The sequence below is a fragment of the Cavia porcellus genome, unplaced genomic scaffold (assembly GCF_034190915.1).
Source record: "Cavia porcellus strain 051 isolate PalLab524CR breed Dunkin Hartley unplaced genomic scaffold, mCavPor4.1 scaffold_37, whole genome shotgun sequence".
In the NCBI taxonomy this organism is placed as follows: Eukaryota; Metazoa; Chordata; class Mammalia; order Rodentia; family Caviidae; genus Cavia; species Cavia porcellus.
Window position 1 is genome coordinate 11,438,428 of NW_026947520.1, and position 20,813 is coordinate 11,459,240.

The window sequence follows — 20,813 nt, forward strand, 5'->3', positions numbered from 1 at the left end:
GCAAAACATGTATGCAATTCTAAGAGAAAGGCAAAGACAGAGAGGGGGACAGAAAGAGACCACGGTCACACAGTGCTGTCACTGGGTGCCCTTCTCACCATCCCGCAAGGGGCAGATGCTTAGGCTGCACGCTACCAACCTGCACTCCACCTCTTCACACCAATCTTGAGCTCTGTGTTTCCGCTCACGCCAAGGAACAATCACCAAGGAATCACCACGATGACTTGAATGTAAAAGAGAATAAACAAACATTTGAAATTCACATTTCTCAGTTTCACAAGAAATATGTAACAATATCTCCTGGCCCTCAGCACCAAGATTCCTGCCTATCGTGCAGTAAGTGCCACAGGACACAGCTTACAGTGACAGTGTGTGTGGTGCAAAACACCTTACTGCTGATCTCCAACCACAGAAAGGTTCAAATGGTAAAAAAAATTCTTCAAAGAAAGTATCTGGCAAAGGATTTAAAACCTGGTATGGCTGTGAGCCCATTTCACACATTTAGAAACATTTACCAAGAGCTTCACATGACACACACGGTCCCTGACCCAGAACCTCACGGTCCAGAGCGGGATCATCCAACAAGCTTCGCCCAGTCACAGAAACGTGTGTCTGTAGTGTACCACATGGTGACCACTCGCCACACATGCATGTGCCAGCCACTCAGAAGACACACGAGCTGGGAAAGGACGCTGCGTCTTGGTTCATTTTAAATGATCAGCGCAGACACTGAGGATGGGCAATGACAGAGGGCTGCAAAGCATCATGAAGAGGTGAACAAAAAATCTGAAAGGGGGGCTGGGGATTTAGCTCAGCGACAAAAGCGCCTGCCATGCAAGCAGGCAGTCGTGAGTTCGATCCCTGGTACCGATAAAAATGAAAAAGACAAAAAAAAAAAAAATCTGAAAGGATGAAGACAAGCCCTGATGGAATACAGCTGGAAGTAAATGTAAAAGAAAGGGGAAGAAAACCCAGCATGTAACTCAGCACAGCAACGCAACACATCTTCCAGAGCACCACGGTCTCTGGCATGGGCCTTTCTACCATGCAGGGTCTAAACTCGACTTCACAGGGCTTTTAGCTCCAATATCCAGGAATCCGGAGGGCAACTGAATCGTACTGAGCTAAGAATAAACACAAAACATCTAAAAACAAACTTCATTGCCTTGCTCTTACAGCTCAACAGAACACTGTCTCTCATTTGCCTGAGCATCCATAGGGGATTTTCTGAAAATGTATCAACTATTAGGTTATGAAACATGCTTTGCACAAACATCATTCATAAACACACAAATATTATGTCGGCAGGAAGATTGGGCCTCATGTGAAGAGAGACAGGAGACCATTGGATGGTTGGAATGGAGAAGCGGGACACCTGCAGGCTGGCAGGGCCGTAGCAACTGGTTAATCGACAGCATCGCCCTGCGGTGATGCGGGCTGCAGCAAATCCTCTCCAGGCCAGGCTCCTGTTACTCCGATAAGGTAAAAAGGACACTGTGCCATTCACTGACCTCCTGCTTTTCAGCTAGCAAAGCATGTACCAGGTACAACTCACAGGGCTTTCAGCTCGCATTTTTGAAATTATGAATCATCTGAAATGATTTAGAATGATTGCCACAATCACAGTACTTCATTTGTCACCAAATAAAATAACTATTTTATTTTCTTCCATGTCAATAACGAATATTTTATGGCAAAGCACTGGAATGAAAAGTAAAATAGTAACATGCTGATACAACAGTGAGATTGTTCACTCTTCCAAACTAACAACAAATTAGAACAATGAGTCGAGAACAGGGAAAAAATAAACCTAGCAAGGTGTCATGCTTTTTCTAATTAGAGCAAACACGATTCTTTTTTTTTTTCACTTTTTTTTCTTTTTTTTTTTTATGGGTACCAGGGATCAAACTCACGACCGCCTGCTTGCAAGGCAGGTGCTTATGCCGCTGAGCTAAATCCCCAGCCCCTAAGCAAACACAATTCTTTAATGTACACAGTGTTATAAAAATCTCCCAAGATGAGATCTGCATTTTCAATACAGATTACGTACTAGACACAAGAAGTATCACTGAAATGATTAGTAATGGTATGAGCTCTTCAGCAAAATATAGTTAGTTGGAAACTAGAGTCTACGAAGTGGTAAAGCTTTATTATTTTCATAACAGAAATGGATAAGAAGAGAAATTCTCTGGCAGTGATTCAAGTTATAAGGTTATAAGGTAAATCAACTGCCCTACTCAAATGTGTTGTGCTGAGAATTTAACTTAAATGCATACTGAAGTTCTGCCTTTCTGGCATAAATTTTCTACTGTTTTTTGTTTTGTTTGGTTTGGGTTTTTTTATTTAAAAGGCAAAAGAGAAAAAAACAAAACAAAATAGTGTAAGGGTACAAGTAATACAGAACTACAAAAATCTGACCACTCAGATCCATGAGTTATGAGATAAAGGATGCGAAGGCCCAGGTCCCCTCCAGCCCGGAGACCCTGTTGACCACCCGAGAAGTATCAGAGTTCCCAGCGGAGGCCAGCAGCAGCAGTAGCAGTAGCGCAGCCTCTCGCCTCTGATTTGAATTCATCTTTATCCAGTGTAGAAAGAGTTGTGGTAGCATAAAGAGAAGCAGGCAGGTGAAACTGGCTTTCATGCACCAGAAGACCAGCAATTCCTGAATGCAGAGATTGGGGTCACTCACAGCACCCAAGTTCAGAAGCTGCCGAAGGCTGGGCAGGCCACAGTGTGGCACAGGCTCTAGGCACCTGATTTCTCAGCTCTCAGCAAGAGAAGAAGAAAGCAGAAAAGGCTGCACAGAGTCCTGTCCATCCCCGTGTTCAATTTGCACAACCAGCCCTGCCCATGGCTCAGCAAGGGATAGGAACTACCGCGGGCCACACACAAGACAGGTTACACACTATGAATAGAAGCAACATAACTTCTTTTAAAAAGTACCTTTCTCATAACCCCGGCAGCGCAACCAGCAGGCCACATTCCCTTCCTCACACAAAGCACCCCCAGAAGCTGTGGGCAGGACATGCTCGTGGTCGGGACGGTGTCCCTGTGACCACAGGCTAAAGGGCAGCCATGTGTGTGAGGCCCAGCACGCAGGAAGTCAGCAAGAGCCAGGGGCTCTCAGAAGCAGCCTTCCCCTCAGCTGGTGGCCCCATCACCTGAAAATGAACACCAACTCAAAAGGGGAACTATTTCCAAAAGTATCTTGCAGTTCATGCATCTTCGAGGGCCCAGCTCCGAGAAGCATAAATGACAGCAGCCTTAACAATGGGTTAATAGAGCAGCTGCACCTTGGACCTCGGTTCCTTAGGGTGCTGGCAGGATGTGCATTCCCAGAATCCCGAGCCTCCCATTTGCCTGACCACTGTGCCTCTTCTGAGCCACCATCCCAGCATGTGCTGCTGCTGGCTGGGCCACAGCAGCTGGCTCTGTCCACACTTAGCCTGGGGTCCAAGGTGGGAGGTGAAGAGGGGAGAAGGAGGAGACAGGCACTGCACTGGAAGAAACGACTGACTGCACTGACAGGTGAAAGAACCATGCTAAAAGGATCAGCAGAACAAAAAGCATGAAAAAATGAGTAACTAATGGGAGATCTCACAGAAGATCTGATTATGTCTAACGCATTTACTGTGGCTTTTTCAATAATCTAAATTATAAGAGGATGGACACATTACTATTAAATCCTATTGTTCTTACTCCAATTAAAGAAAGAGGGAAAAAACTTATTTTTCACAATGGATTTAAAGATAAACGCAACTTAAAGACTCATGACATCAGAGACCTAAAGTTTTTCTTAATGTCAAATCCCAAAACAATGATTTAATAGCTTTATCTTATAATATTCTCTGCTGTGAGACTAAAGTGCTTCCTGTAATTTAAATATCTCCCCAAGGAAGATACCCCTAGTAACCCCAGGGCATTCAAAGACAGCACAGCATTAGACACTGGGAAACTGTTCCCAAACCATTTCTGAAATTCCAGGTTAAAGCGAAATGTTCAAACAATCACCAGAAAACAATATAAATGCATTCAAATCTAAGGAGAAACTACCTTTGAAAAGCACTATGACAGGCAGCAATCCATTTCTGTAGACTAGCAATTTAGCTGAAAAAATCAGCTCTATTCAGAACAGATCTGCTTTGTAAGAAGGCAGAAAACAATAGACAATTTTTATTCTGAAACATTCCTATAAAATATATTTACATATCACAAAATCTAAAATTCTTTGAAGGGCCAGGGATATAGCTTGGTGGTACAGTGCCTTCCTGGCAAGCCTGAAGTCATGAGTTCAGTCCCCAGTACTAAAAATAAATAAGACTTAAAAGTAAATATGTAAAATTATTTGAAGATGAAAAAAGTATCTGATAGTTTTTCTTTCTTTTATCAGTTTTTTTTTAGTACTAACAGTAATGCAAAATAAGAAATGTATACCACGTATGTGGAACATACTGACTTTCAACACTAAATAAAGGTGAGTTCCAAGGCTGGCTTCATATATATACACTAGCATGCTACTAAACCTCTGTATACCCTGCCTTCAGAAGAGCAGAGATCACAGAAAATGATTTGGAAACCGGATAGAAATATGTGTCAGATAGCTGGCGATCACTCTGTGCATACTGTTCATTAGCACGTAAGCCTAAACTCATATGGAGTGGGGAAGCCAGGCAAGGGTGAGGGAGCCACGATTCCATTTCCACCCGAGCACATGTGTCTCTGGGCACAGAGTTGGCACAGCGACTGTTCCACCTCCGACCCAACCCCTGCATCCTTACCGGCTCCAGCAGGTGTCACAGATACGGGTTTACCTGCCACTAAAATGATACAACGTGAATAGGCAAGAGAGGAACTGTCAACTCCCTTTACAGACGCGCAAACCGGAAACCAAAAAAGACAGCTCAGGCAGTTAATAATGGAGCCACGTTCACCAGGGGCGCGCTCACTGCTACGTACAAATGGTCTCACAGATGGAGACCTCGACTTTGTGACTGACCCACTCACCGCATGCTCTGCATGCCCCCTTCTCGTAAGAGCCCTTCCAGCCTGGCACACACAGCCTCCCCATCTCTGAACTACGCAATGGGGAAAATACATTCTGCTGCCATTCCCACCTCCAGAAAACCACGAGGGGAAATACTGGCCATGACATCTACACCGACTGCCACCGCTGCAACTCAACCATCCAGCAGTCTTAAAATGAAAAAAAGGAAGCAGGTGTTTAACAGCAGTGGGGCTTCAATTCCCTATTTGTCTTTGTGTCTCTGGAATTTCAAAAGGAAGACAGGTTGCTGAGCACTGTAGGACGCAGATACTCCGTGTCCCGATACTGTGGGAACTACAGTTCAATGCCTCAGAGACAGGACAAGCTCAAATTAACACTGACCAGAACACAGTATGTACTGAATACACAGCAGGAAAGTCAGAGGCTTTCAAAAAAAATAGATTTTGTCCATTAAGTTAAGGTGATCCTGTTAAAGGCAAACACATTTTCGCCTCAGGATTTAAAAAAATAAGTTGAAAATAATTACATTACCGGGGGAAAATTAAGTAGATCACATTAAATTACTGTTTATTTAAATTTAAGGTGTTCAGCATGAAACAAAAAGGTTCTATAGCTTCAGAAGAAGGTAAAATGTGGTGGAAGGGAGTCATGTACCGAGCTTCGGGCAGCAGCGCAGCATACTCATGCGGGGAAGTGGTCTCCGGGAAGTTGGAGAGAATTGCCAGGCGGTGAGGAAGCAGGTCAGCGCCGTGGTAGGTAAACAGAATCTCCAGGGCTTGTACATTGCTCTCCTGTGTAAGAAGCAACCCGAATCTCAGCAACACGGGCCAAGTCTATATGACAACATTCAAAACTTACTTTTTATGTAGTTCTGATATGGCATACTTAGAAACCCTGAGTTTTGACTTCATCTTAGCACATATACTTTTAATGTTACAAAAATTATTTATTTTGAAAACTCTGACTGATAAATAAAATCTTTAAAAATGTAACTCCATTTTCTCCAGATTTCTTAGTATGACAATTTAGTATGACAATGCAACGGTACACGCATGCATAACACTGGCTGTACAGCTCCAAGAGTCAGAGAGCATTAGTAACGATCACTGTTCTGTTTACAGAAATTACCCGAGCATAAGTTCTTGCTGAGAGAACAATATTCTGCCTCCTGAAGGCCTTAAAGAACTCAGCATCGTATCTCTGTTCGGAAGCAAGAGGCACTGCTAGGATTTCCTGAGGAGAAACAGATTTAATGAATAGACCTTTAATGAAGGGTGACAAGAAAACATTAAAAACCTTTACAACTAGACCTTATAAATAAGCTCTGAGTTAATGAATTTCAGCTATCAGTGGTTAAGTAAAGTACACAACTGTACGCTTGTCATCATTTTATTTTACTTTGTTTTGTACCAGGAATCAAACTCAGGACCTTGTGTTTGTTAGGCAGGCACTTTTGCCATTGAGCCATAACCCCAGTCCTTGCTATGATTTTAAAAGGGATCCTACTTGTAAGTGCTAATATTTTTTTAATCTAGAAGTAAATGAAACAGGCAGTAGAAATTAACTACCACCTTGGTGGACAACCAACTCTAACCCCCTTGTAGAAACAAGTAGGCCACAGCTATCCAAGGCCAAGCATAGGAGCACCTCCCATCTCTACACATGGACTTTGGGTTAATTTTACACCATTTCAGGTTCTGTAAAATGCAGACTGAGCCACTCATTCATTCCCCAAATATCTGCTAGTGTCCACTATATGCAAGGGACACTGTGACAGGTGTTGGCGACTCCCTGACCTGCACATTTTCCTTGCCTATTCCTTTTCTCCAAGTAGCTTGAAATCCAGCAGGAACACAAACCAACTGTTTAAAAATAATCTTTAAAAAGAAAACAGCTGTTGCTAGAAATATAATGTCACTGAGGTTATTTTTCAAAGTCTTCATCAGTTACAGGCACATACTCAAGTGTTTAGGGGTAAAATTATAGGATTTCTGGGATTCACTTTAAAGTAACTGAGAGAAAAGACAGAAGTAGAAAGTTGGGGATAAAAAATAAGATTAGGAAATGGGTCAAGCTGAGCAAGAGTACATCAAAGGTTATCAGCTTGTTATTTATACTTTTAAGGATGCTTAGGACAACAAAACTCAAAATCCATATTAGCACGGTTCTCTCCTAACCGCATCACCTTAACCTCCCTAGGAGGCTTCCTTTTGTGGTCTCCTTACGAACTTCTGCACGGTGCTTTAAGGTTTTCCAGACCTCTGCTGTCCTTTTCTGCCAGCTGCAGCCTCATCGGAAAGCCCAGCTCTCCTATGCCCTAGGCAGCCCCTGGATGGCCGCACACAACAGTGGCAAACCTGCTTGCACCTGCACCTGCGCCCACACCTGCATGCTCTTCCTCCTTTCCAACAAGAACAAGAAAGCATCTCTGCACCCAGAAACATCTCCAACCTCCACCCATGCTTTCCATTTTTATTCCATTTCTTGTTTTTTTTACTTGCTTTTTTGTTTTGTTTTGGTTTTTTTTTTTTTTTTTTTTTTTTTGAGACAGGGTTTCACTGTATAGTTCAGCTGGGCTCGAATTTGTATGATCCTCTTGCCACAGCCTCCAGAGTGCTGGGATTACAGCTATGTGCCACCATGCCAGTCTCTGTTGTCGATTTTTGTAACCCTGTGAAGTATCTCTTTGTTCTACTCTATAAAATCCTCCTTGCCCTCTACTGGCTCATTTTCATCAGCACACCAATAATTCTTCTATCATCAAACCCACAACCACTCTCTCCATCCTCACTTTCATGCTTTCCCCTACTCACTACACCACTGATGAAAATTCAACCTGCTTCCTTCTGCCAGAGGAGCCCTCTGCAAATGCACCAGACTCTCCTAACCGCATCTCTCCTGCCCTTGTTCTGTGTCCCATCTGTGGCCCGACACACAGACTCTTCTTTCACACCACCGGCCCTAACAAGAGGTCTGATGTCAGTTCTTCTTCCTATTTATTTGGGCAAACTATGCACCTTCTCTAAGCCTCATTCCCCAATCCATAAAACTGGGAAGACAATAGCCACTGCCTCGAAGCACTGCCAGGACATAAGTTAGGCTAAGTCCATGAGATAGTGACTGACAGACCCAAGGTGCGACTGACAAATGCAGTGAATGGTTAAATTTGTGAACAATTTATTATGCTGAAAGGCACACTATCAAGAGTAAGTGTGTTCATGGCAAAGAAAAGGGTTTTGAATTACTTGCAATAAATTTTTAATTTTAGGCACTCACTGTATTGTGTGATCAAATCTCATGGATCAAACATATGTGGCAATTTCAGTTTAATAAACACATAACAGTGTACCTTCATCATCAGCCTTAGTCACCAGATCTGGCACTGTGTGACTCCCGGCTCTTCCCCAGAATCACAATGACCGTGAAAGGGAAACATTTTAAATCCATTCAGGACATGAAGGCAGCCAGGACAACACAGCTAAAGACCCTCAGGAAAGAAGACTCCAGAACTGCTACAGAGAGTGTCAAGCATGATGGGATGAGGGGGTTCCAAGTAAGGGAAAAGGAGCTGAAAGGGCTTTGTGGCAGAGTGCAACAAGTTTTTAATAGTCACTGTAATTTTTTATCACATCAGGTAACAGCTAAGAGTCCTCAACAGAAGTGTGGGTACTTCTCTAATGGACAGTTCCTTCAACAAATATGTTCCCCTCTCCACCAGTGAGTCGGGCAGCACTCTGAGCTCTGCAGGAGCAAAGAAGACGGAGCCCTAACTTAGGGAGAGTCCTGGCCAAGCCTCCAGCCCTGAAACCCTGGCTGCCTCAAGAACCAGCTGTAAAGGGACATGCAGCATAGACTTCTCAAACACCCCCCCCCCGCCCCGGGGGGAGACTTCACGTAAAAACTAGGAAAACTGCTCTTATCACCGCTCTGCCATGAGCAATGGGAGGCACGTGGCACAGAGAAAGCACCTCAGTAAATCCACTGAACTTCATCTTTACGTCCTTGCTCACCGATAATTAAATAAGCCATGCTCTGCATTTCTACCACTAACTAGCTAGCCACTGCAACTCAGCATTTCCACCACAACATCGTAACAGCCAGATCCATCCCAAATCATCTATTTTCCAAATGTTTTCTTAATTTCCCTAAGAAAAATCGCTTCATCAAATACTTTAAATGTCACTCCTATGATGTAGTAACAAATGTACACGCTACGGCCATGTGAGGAATAGCAATCAATAAACCAAGGTGACACACAGAAATAACAGCCTGTGCCTACACAGACCTCTGAACTGCATGGCGTGCTTAGAAGACACTGCCTCAAACTGTCAGGGGACACAGACAAAGTTAGGGGACATGCTTAAGATGCTATCACCATCCAACAGCCCAACTAGCTGCATCTGCAAATCAAAGCATCGGGAATTCTTCCTAACTCGTTTGCATCAAACGATATATGCCATTACCAATGCTTTCTAACAGCCACAGTAACAGCTTTCTCAGAATTTGGTTAGAAAATATTTTAGCTACATTAGCAGGGTGAGGAACCAGGTCAGAGTTCTAAATGTCTGTTATTGTTGGCATGAGCACCATACAACACAGCCGGAGTCTATCGAGTGTCCATGGTCCCCTACACTGGTGCCAGGCACCACACGTTCTGCCCCTGGAAGGAGCCATTCTTCAGCCTGGATGAGGAGATGATGTGTGTGCAAAGCCAAGCACAGTAGTCAGAAACTTCTTTCAGGCCTGGAGCCTCACGCAGAAAAAATGATCTATGCCTTGGGCACACCCTGAAACGTGTGTGTGTGTGTGTCCCCCCCATCCCCAAGGCTAATAGCACATGGATGGCTCTGGCTGCACAGGCACCACAAGCTGCCCAACATGGGCAACTGTGTTGCATCCCTAGAGATGCCGATGTGAAGCTGCTCGAGCTTAGTTACAGGCTAGAACAATTGAGAGTATGCATGGGAAGCCTGTTAAAGCTCACTGTGTACTAAAGTTAGCACTGTAGCCAGCTGGGTACCTGTACCTTAAAGTAAAGTATGAAATAAAAGTAAACAGGGCTGCAAGTCTAAGCATAGACGCACTGAAATGGCTAAAGCCTTTTTACTCCCCAACCTCACCAACTTCCCACATTTCAGTATCAGATTTTTATAACTAGTACCAAGAGAACTTGCTTCTGTGAAAAATTAATTCCCCCCACATAAATAGCATTAAAGACCAAGAATATAAGATACTAGGGCAGCCACAAGATCTATAACAACAGACCCAATGAAGATGCTGATCTGATTAAAGCCACTCCTCACCTTGTATGTTGCAAGTCGATCTAAGAAAGTCAGTAATTTCAGCCGACAGCGGCAAAGCTCCTTCTGTTCCAGGCTCCACCTGTTCAGATAACCACATTGAACCACTTACACTTACAGAGAAGAACATTTCTCCGGGAGCAAAATCCAAGGGAAAACAGTTACTACCCTGCAGAGCCCAGAGTTCTTGGTACAGCAGACAAAAGCACAAAGGTAAAACAACACCCCACGCATTTCAGTCTCTGAAATAAGTCACAGGCATCATCACCAGAAGAGAACATAGTGAAACCACCAGTTATTTCAGGGGATCTACCAAGTCGGCAGGAACAGATGGCTTACTCAGAGAAACTCAAGAGTTTAAGCAGCTCGTGTCTCTCCCTGGACACCTTCTCCTTCCGCTGCTGGGCAGGCTCCTCTAAGGTGGGTGACAGCACCTCACAGGCAACAGTGCCAATGTCCACGTCCCCAGGCAGTGTAAACCTGCAGCAGCAAAAGAAAATGCAAATCCACTCTGATTTGCTTTTATAGTTTCACGAAAAGTTGCTTTCTCATATTTCAGGTGATTTACTTGCAACTTACTTTCCAGTTAATTATTAACTAATTATAAAGCTATTAAATGGCTTTCTAGCTCATTGTTTAAAAAAAAAATTCCCATTGCAAGCAAAACTGATTTATACATTAAATCCATAGTAGAGATAGGAAAAAGTCATCCATAACAGTCAGAGATTTTAAGTCAAGAAAATGCAACCATTAAGAAACACATGAGGTGCGGTCTTCAGCCAGTATGTAGCAGAGACAGTGCTGCCCACAGAACTCGAAATCTGATTGTTCCAATTTATGATTTTTTTTTTTTTTTGGTCTTTTTCATTTTTATCGGTACCAGGGATCGAACTCACAACTGCCTGCTTGCAAGGCAGGCGCTTATGCCGCTGAGCTAAATCCCCAGCCCCTCCAATTTATGATATTAAAATGATAGCGAATGTTGGCCTTCCGGAAGTCAGTCATACCTGCTGACATGCAAGACTGCTGCCACCACGCTGGCTCTGGTCATGTCACTGTACTGCCACTAGTATCAAAAAGGGGCACACAAATGGTGCTTAGAGGCTTTGGAGGCACTTTCATATGACATACAGCACCTCTCCCAAGGGAGAGGCAGCAGGCAGAGGCCAGCCAGTGGCACCCACCTGGCAGCAGGACAGGCCTGCTTAGCATCCTAATCCTGCCTCTGAAATGGCCCTGCTTCAGCCAGCAAGGACAGAACCTGGGTCCCCGCAGCATCCAGTCAAAAGGTGAACACGCTGAGCACACAGGAAGAAATCTGCTCCCTCAGGTCACAAAGGGATGTTTCCCAGCATGACAGCTCCCAAGCACCTGGTCCTGGTGCAAAGCCTCCATCACCCACCTGCCACTGTCCGCTCCACTGCCCAAGGCAAGCAGGGCCTCCAGGTTGGTGCCTTTCAAGCCATACTGCAGCAGCTCCTGGGCTGCCTCCACGGTCTCAGGAACACGCTCCAAACACCCATGGAGCATCCATGCGCGCTTCTTTATTTTACTCTAGAAAAAAGGAAAATGAAAGCAGAGGCGTTTAAGCATCATGGCATCTTACAGCACCTGACAACAGCTGTCCAGAGGACAAAGCTGTCCCCAAGGCAGCCAGCCCATCACAAGATGCCAACACCCACCCAAGCCCAAGCTGATGTCTGATCAAGTACAGCCATTCTCATGGCCACCACACACCAGGGCTGGTAGCTGGGCTCCCTGCAGCGCTCATCTGCCAACAGAATGTTCACCGGGCATCTGCTATACACCAGACCTCAACCAGAAGAGGTAGCGTAGTGCACAAGATGGCTTGCAGTCAGCTGCACACATCCTGCACACTATCCCTGAATCTGTACTCTTGGTTTTGTCTCATCTTCTTTATTCTTTTTAGAGGGAGGTGTTTGATTTCTTGGTTTTTTGACACTGTCATACTGTGTAGTTCAGACTGGCCTCAAACTCACAGCAACCCTCCTGCTTTAGCCTCCCCAATACTGAGATTATAGGTGTGCACCACAACGCCTGGCCCTTTACCCTCTTTAAGAATGTCTTCCAAGCATACACACACAAACAGAATAGAGAAATCCCAAAACGCCTAACGATGCATACCAAGGTCCTAGAAAGACAAGAATAATCTAAATCTGAAACTCATAGAAAGAAACAAATAATAAAGGTAAGAGTAGAAATCAATGAAGTTGAGTCTTAAAAATAATGCAAAGGCTCAAGGCATAGAGTTGGCGCTCTGAAAGGATGGCGAGGGTTCTGAGGCTGAAGGGTCAATAGGAAGGGGCAAGCAGGGGCAGTGAGAGGCTCCAGACTCCATGTGCACCGGATGCCCGTGGAGAACGCCATCACGGCACCTGGCAGACACAGCTGAGGGGGAGGGGCCCTTCCTCTCTCCTTTCGCAGAAGCCTAGACCGAATCTCAGCCTCCGGTCTGAACACCTGCCTGGAAGCCTTCCTTCCCCTCTCTGGGTCTACACTGCCCACGACCTGACCAAGCTCCCAGAGTTTCGTCTGCAATCTCCTTGCCTTGATCTCTACACATTTAAGTGTGAAGTTTGTCTCATCGGAAAGATTCTCAGCTCTTCCACAGCGAAGACTGTGCTTATGCCCCTCCTGTCCCTCTTCACAGTTACTGGCCTGTGCTCTTACTCCTAACTGCCTATTTAGTTCATCGAATTCAATGTGCCCCCAATTGAAACTTCTTGCTGTCTCTCCTGGCAGCTCTCAGCTCCTTCAGGAGCCCATACTGTCCTTCACTGTGTTTCAGGAAATGCTGTGCACTGAGGACATGCACTTAGCTCACTGTCCTAGATGAAACATAAGATTATGCAAGTCTGGCACAACAGTCTGTGTTTTCCCTTTCCCCACAACCCCCCTGCTTCCTTTGCCCTAGCATAACAACCAACCATTTGTTATTGTTGATACACTGTGTCAACTTGAGAACTTCAGAAGTTTAACTGAGACTCAGCAGGGAGCCAGGGCTCTTAATTTGTAAATATCCCCCTCTGTGCAAAGGAGGGCCAGGACATGTTGTGAGTGCTACACCTGCCCTGAAGGTGGGATGGTGGTAACCTGTGTACGATATAAGGCGGAACCACTTCCTCACTTCCCTTTTCTCTCGCAGCTACACTTCCCACTGAGGCTCAGGGGTACCCTGGGTGGACTGCTTCCCGGGAATCCCATGGGCAGCCTGGCCAGCCAGTGAGCAGCAATCTTCCTGCTGGCCCGGCTCCTGCGTCCTGAGCCTTGAGCAGCAGCTGGGTTCCTGTGGCAGTCCCGGGGGGTTTTCTCAGCCATAAGTTCCACTCATGGTACCCTGGCAGTAGGCAACTCACTACCCTTCCCATCTCTGACTGCAACCTGGGAAACTGTGGCTGGGCCTGGCTGGGCCTGGCTGGACACAACCCCGACACACCATGAAAAGCCTGGGCCAAGCTCAGTCTGTCAATAACTGTCCAAACAGCTTTAGCTACAAAGTCAGGCTGCAGAGCAATAGCTCCTGACAAAAGCATGTTCCCAGATGAGCACAAGCTCTTGCATCTGTGAAGTCCTCACCACAGAACTTGTAGAACAAAACCCAAGGCAAAAGACGCAACATTACCAGGTAATTCTGAATAGAGGCAACATTGACAGCTGACTTCCTCCACTGCCGCTGGTAGACGAGGTCCGTATCCAGGCCATAGGTGTGAGCCAAAGACAAGGCTTCCTCATACTCTTCGCTCTCAATCTTTAGACAAAACACACAGGAGTGTCATATGGCTCAGGGAGCCACAGGGCCACCACGTGACACGACAGATGAGTTCACACTCAGCACTCATGAACTCCTGTGTGCACTATGGCATCCACAGCTCACACGCACTGAGGAGTAGATGAATCAGCGCTCACTTAACACTGTCAGACGAGGGATCTGTGGAGAAAGCTCTTGCTCAGAGTCCAATAACAGCAAACTAGTGCCAGGAGTGCCTCGAGCCCTACAGGAAAGGCACAGACAACGGGCACCAAGGCAGTGGCAGTGCTGGCTTCCCAAGAAAGCCCCCAACTAGGAAGCAGACCTGCCCTCACCATCTGAACCTGAACAGGCTGCTATGCTTGACACAGGTAAGGGGACTGCCTAAGGACAGACAGATAATATGCCAGCATGAATTCTTCTTTGCTCCTGTTTTGATTTTGATTACTCAGGTGCAAACGCCAGCATCAGTTTCAAAAGCACTGTGATATTAGGGTGTCTACCGCATCAGTAACCACACATCCTCGTTAATGCCTCCTCATCCCCATAAAGACACTGCCTCACCTTCCTCTGGAACAGCTCCTCGGGGGTGGTGGCACGCGGGCTCACCAGACGATAGTGTTTTGTAATGGTCTGAGGCCGCTTCCGCGGAGGCGCGAATCACTCCATCTCCCTCACCAGGTAAAGGCCCTGCTTTATGTAACCAAAGTAGCGAGCCTTGGCCGACATTCCATGCTCAGAGTCGGAATCCTCTTCCCCGTCATCTTCATCTCCTGCTCTCACCTCCAAACGAGGGCGCTTGGGTGCAAGTTTAATCTCACACTGGATAGACAAGAAAAATGTGAAATGAACAGGGAGGAGCTAACGTCAGCCTCTCAGAGTTCATGACAACAGCATTTTTAATTCTCCTGTGCTTCGCCTCATGCCTTGTGACTCATGCTGGAAACCAAAGGAACTCTGAAATGAAGGTCCATAGAGAGCTCCAGAAACATGCACTAAAGGGTCAGCTCCACGACTCCAAAATCAAAACCTACTAAGCAACAGTCTTAGTAGGTTACAACCAGCCTGAAAATATTACCTGTAACAGTCCTGACAAAGCAGCCCAGAATGTGAATTTCTGATACCTTTGAAGTTGCTATATTTGCTGCAGAAAAATAAAATGATGCTTTTCATCTATCTGGGGAATGGATGTGCAAGGATTTATTTGCTTTTCCAAGAATAGCAGACGGCTAACCACGTCACCAAGTTCTCCCAGTCTGAATGCCTGGCTGCTGGAGATAACTTGCACACCAGGATTACCACAGCCAGCTCAGAGTACTGAGCCACTTCTCCTTAAAGAGCACCTTTAGACTTGGTGAGAAACTCGATAAAAAAGTATTTGTCAGTCTATGTTGCTGAAATAAAAGCTACAGAGGATTTTATGAAAGGCAAAAACTTTAAAAGACCAAAGCATAACCTAAAAACCAGCCGCTATTTTCAAGCCTTCTGTCACAATAAACAAGTTTTTCTTCCCACAAGAACCAAAAAGTATCACAGTTTAAGAAAATGAACAGGAGGCAACACCTGAAACAGGGCACACCAGCCCACATTTTAAGATAACTAATCTAGGGAGAAAATCTATCATTTCAGTAAAAGAAATGCTTTTTCTTCATTTTCTTACAATGCAATTTTTTTTCAAAATTCACCACACAATGAAATTTTTCTTTTTAAGTTGTTAAATTTTTCTTTTTAACCCATTCCAATCAGAGATTTTTGTTTTTAAAGACAGGATCAGATCATGAGACAACTAAAATAAGTGAGCTACTTAGATCTGGGAGCAAATGCATTTACTCTCAAGGAGAAAGCCTTACCTCCAGACTTAAAAATCCCCCATCATGGGCAGCAGTGACCTGGGGCGATGGTTCAAACCACTCACAAGATCTTCCCAGCAAATTCTTCAAAGTTTTCACGGAGGAAACTGTGACAGTCCTGGAGGACCGAGCCAGAGTCACAGCACCATCCGCCCACCAACTGACATCTATCAGTGGGTAAAAGGACTCTTTATCTAATGGAAGAAAAGTCAGGCATTTAAATAAAGACAGCACATTTAACATAACGATCAACTTAGTCCAAACTCACCCTACTATTTCGGCCCTAAAGCTATCTAAAATAATGAGACAAAATAAAACTGAAGTAATCACTCAAATTTTTATTTAGGAAAGAGGCACAAAATGGCACAGGAATTCTCTGAAAGAATATCCAAGTGCTGGCAATTAGAGTCAAAGTACAAAGCTCTAGGGACACAGAGGTAAACGCAGTCCTCCTCCTCGCAAAAACAACAAAAAATCCGGAAAAGGTATTTATTCAGGGAAGACACATGTCACCATGTTCAAGTTGGTAAGTTAAAATCAGGTGTGTATGAACTGCGCGTACACAAAGGTTACAAAAGGTTTTAGGAACTGAATATCAGTCACCTTCAGACAAACAATGAGAGAAATTACATCTTCTAAAAAAAATAACACAGGTATGTAACAGATGCCAAGGCTGAGTTCCTCCCAAACATTTAACTTACAAAGAAAAGCTATTCAAGATCAATAAAGAATTTTTAGAGATTAAAATTAATTACAGTACCCCAAACTGAAAAATTCAACAGGAAACACTGTAATATTTATCATAATTTTACTGCACTTTTTTTTACCTTAGCTGCCCTACAAAGGGTGCATAATGGTTCACAGACAATGCATACAATAAACTATAAATTTTAAAATACATTTAAACTAAGGAGAAAGATATTTTTGCATTGCAACTTAGTACCATGAAAATAACTCATTATTTTAAAAAAAACGAACACCATAACACCATTTTCTCCCAACAAAAGCCAAGCTAATTCATATAAATGAGCAATTTCCAGAGCATATTAATGCTCCTGGGCTTACATCCCTGAAAGTAGGAAGGAAGAGGAGTGTCATTTAATTTCATTTCAGCTTCCGCTTTGAGAAATTACTACTTTTCACAAAAGTCTTCCTGAATATTTTGGATGACCATTTAACAAAAGCAGATAGCTCAAAGTATGGAACATGATATACATGACAATAATCAATATTTTCAGTGCTTTTTAAATTCAAATTTTAAAATACAATGTATATTTTGAAATTTGTGACTATCACTGATTTCATAGGAGACACAGAAAAACTCAGGGAAATTTAACTTTGATGGTTTCACCTAAAATAATGTGATCCTGGGGCTGGGGTGGTAGCTCAGCAGTAAATAGACTTCCTAGCATGCAATGGGCTAGGATTTAACTCCTAGCATCAAAAAAGAAAGAAGGAAGGGGAGAAGAGGGGAGAAACAAAAAAAAGAAAAATGACCCCTTCATCAAAATTAGAAAATTAAAGCTAGGCCTGTAATCCCAGAACTCAGGAGGCCGAGGCAGGAGGATCGCTGCAAGTTCAAGACCAGCCTGAGCTACAAAGTGAGCCCAAGGCCAGCCTGAACTACATAGCAAGACCATCTCAAAAAGACAAAAAAAAAAAAAAAAAAAAAATTAAAATACTCAAAATAACCCTTTGTAAGCCTGAAGTTTTTATTTATTGGTTATAACTAATTAAATGACAATTTATTTAAGTGCAAATCTTTATTCTTCCTATTTATAAAGATTAAATGACTTCTGAACATGGTGGAACACACCTATAATCTGAGCACTCAGGAGGCTGAGGCAGGAGGATTGCTGCAAGTTCAAGGCCAGCATGAGCTACAAAGTGAATTCAAGGCCAGGACTGCATAGCGAAACCCTCTCTCAAAAAGACAACAAAACAATAAAATGAGTGCATTTTGAAAGCACAGCATTTCACAAATGAAGATAAACTTTTTAACCTGTCCTACCAGCCTAACTCTAACCTCCTCCCACCCAGAGAAAACTTCACCAGGTCCCCTGTGATGATTCTCTTGCAGCTAGCTCCCTTGGGCACATGCTCTAAATTCTAACCTCCACGTGCTACCTCAGAGCTGGCCCCATGGGATCTGCCTCAGCCTTGGGAAAGCTCTAAAATCAGAACCCTGGCTCTATTCCTAGTTCTGGCCCTGTGAACTCTAAGTTCTTCTTCTAAAGTAAAGCAAAAGTATCTGGGAGACTTTTTATATCATCTAAAGGACACCTCATATAAGAGAAGTCCCTTAAGGTTTTAATGATTGTATTTCTTACAACTCACCTTTTATTTTTTTTCTCTTCTCAATTGACAGCCTCCAATCTGGATTAAGGTCATCATAGCCTGGCTAAATATGAAAACATGCAGTGACTTCTTGGGTCAGCTAAATAAGAAAACTGTGGCAAAATCATCAAGACTTGTGGAATTTTTAAAATAACAGCACAAAAAAATAAAAAATAAAAAAAATAAAATAACAGCACACACAGTTGATACATTCCAATGATCTCTACCTTTCAACTAATGGAAATCTTCCTCACTATACCAGTCTAGAAAAGCATTTGCACTTAAAAAATTTTTCAGAGCAGCAATTACAATTCAATTTTAGAAAGAAAATAACAGGTACAAGAACAATAAATTCACAACTAGACAGTTAATACAAATGTAAGAAGGGTGCAGAAAAAATTCATTTTATGCACACACACACCCCACAGCAGGCAGCTGTGTGGTTATGAACCAGCATGGGCTATGCACACCAAGCTTTCCTCCGTGTAAATTGAGCAACACTGCACACTCAGAGCCTCAACAAGCCAACTTGCATTCTACCTTCAACTTTCTATGACTGAAGCTTTACTATATAAAACACATACAACATACACTTTTCAAATTGAATTCATTTACACTCTAACCTTGCCCAATGTAGGGTTATATTCATCTTTTAGAAAAACAAGCATATGACAATATCTCTCCAATTTTGTACAGCGATAGAGGTTAAACCGTTGCCAGACACCCCCGGGCTTAATGTTCCTTACTTCATCTCCAGAGCTGAAAGACTATGAGGAAAGACCAGTAAAAAAACTGAATATTTAGTTGAAATCTTAACTCTAAAAAAGACAACACAGGGCTGGGGATTTAGCTCAGCGGCATAAGCGCCTGGCTTGCAAGCAGGCAGTCGTGAGTTCGATCCCCGGTACCGATAAAAAGGAAAAAGACAAAAAAAAAAAAAAGACAACACAAAACAATAAAAAAGGGTCACCAATAGGGTTGCTGTACTTTGTAACAACTTACTACATATTTTATAAAAAAACTACAAGAGACGAGTTCACAGGTTCTCAACACTGAAGTGGCAAATATTCAGGGAGCTAGGATATGATAAATTTGATCACTGTACACTACATGCATGTACTAAAGTTTCACACCATAACTAATGTATCCTATACATATATACAATTACTATCAACTACAAATACTTAACATATTATACAAAGAAATACATTTGAAAACAAACAGAGAGGAGACCAAGATGGTGGAGCAGTAAACAGCACAGAAAACAGCCTCTCTGAGAGCAGCCATCCAGACGCTGGAATATAGCATCATAAGGAAAACAAGGAGGAGGAATGTGGGTCCACTGAATCCAGGAAAAATCTGAAGGGCAAACTAAAGCTCACAGAAAGAATGAAAAGAAACACTTCCACCACGAAAAAGGTGGCAGCTGGTAACACCTTCTGCTTGAGACAGAACTCAGCATGAGAGGAACGGTTTGAACCTGCAGACACACAGTCATGGTGAGAGTGATGCTAGCAACCCCAGAAACCTCTGTAGAGAGATGCAGCAGTGGACATGGAGGACCGCACTGGCTGGCTCTCTCCCATGGGAGACAGCAATTGGCCGGGAGCTCTTGGAGATGGGCCAGCTGAGCTCAGAACCCAGAACTGCTGCCAGCTCCATCTAGCAGAGCCTAGCTAGGCTCAGACTCTCAGTAATTGCTCAGACAGCAGTGAACACAATGTGTCTGGTCTCAGGACAGGCCTGCTGAGATTACCCGCTAACCTGCCAAAAAGCTACTGCTGGCTTGCTGGGAGAGATCAGCATGATTCCGGACTCTGTCTTCACAGGCTGTCTATTAGTGAAATCTGAGAAAATCCTGAAAGTAGATCGTTTGTTTTTCTTTTCATGTTTTTTCCCTCTTTCTCCTTCACTGTTTTATATGAGTGAACGGGAGTTCCTAACTTCTTTGTGGGTGTGGTTCTGTTCTGTTCTTGCTTTTATCTCTTCCATCTTTTTTCCTTTAGTCTTCATCCTCCAACTTTACTTGTAATCTCTTTCTCCCACTTCTCTATTCTCTCCTTAATGCATTTTAAATTTAATGCCCAAGGCCAAAATTGACACATGAAGGTCTTATATACTGCATGTAACTTTCTGGTTTTACATTTTGTGATATAATCACAAGTCTAGTCCATACAGTTAAAAGTGGCAAATTAAGGGTGAGCTCAGTCTGTTGTTTTCTAGGCTGTGTTGATGCTACTGGTACCACTATAGCCAAAACTGACATGGTTGGTCCTGGTATTCCATGACTGAGATTAACTAAGGGTCACAGAAAATACAGTGCCACAGTGCCACAGAACCCGAGACTAGGCCAAACAAGCAACAACTTCATCCCCAACAAACTGAAGCGGTAAGATCTTCTAACAGATCCAAAACCCAAAACCAGCTACACCTAGAAGATACCTCAGAGACGTAGTCATCACCTAACGGTCGTAAATACTACCAAAAAAGCAACCCATCATAGGTAACTTACAAACATCATGCCAGGAATTAAAAGAGAAAAAGAGGGGCTG

The 20,813-nt window shown here is 43.7% G+C and overlaps 1 pseudogene; it reads right to left on the bottom strand.

Annotated features, from left to right (window-relative positions):
• LOC100722210 (NBAS subunit of NRZ tethering complex-like) overlaps positions 1–20,813 on the bottom strand; it is a 185,600-nt pseudogene that overhangs the window by 104,660 nt on the left and 60,127 nt on the right.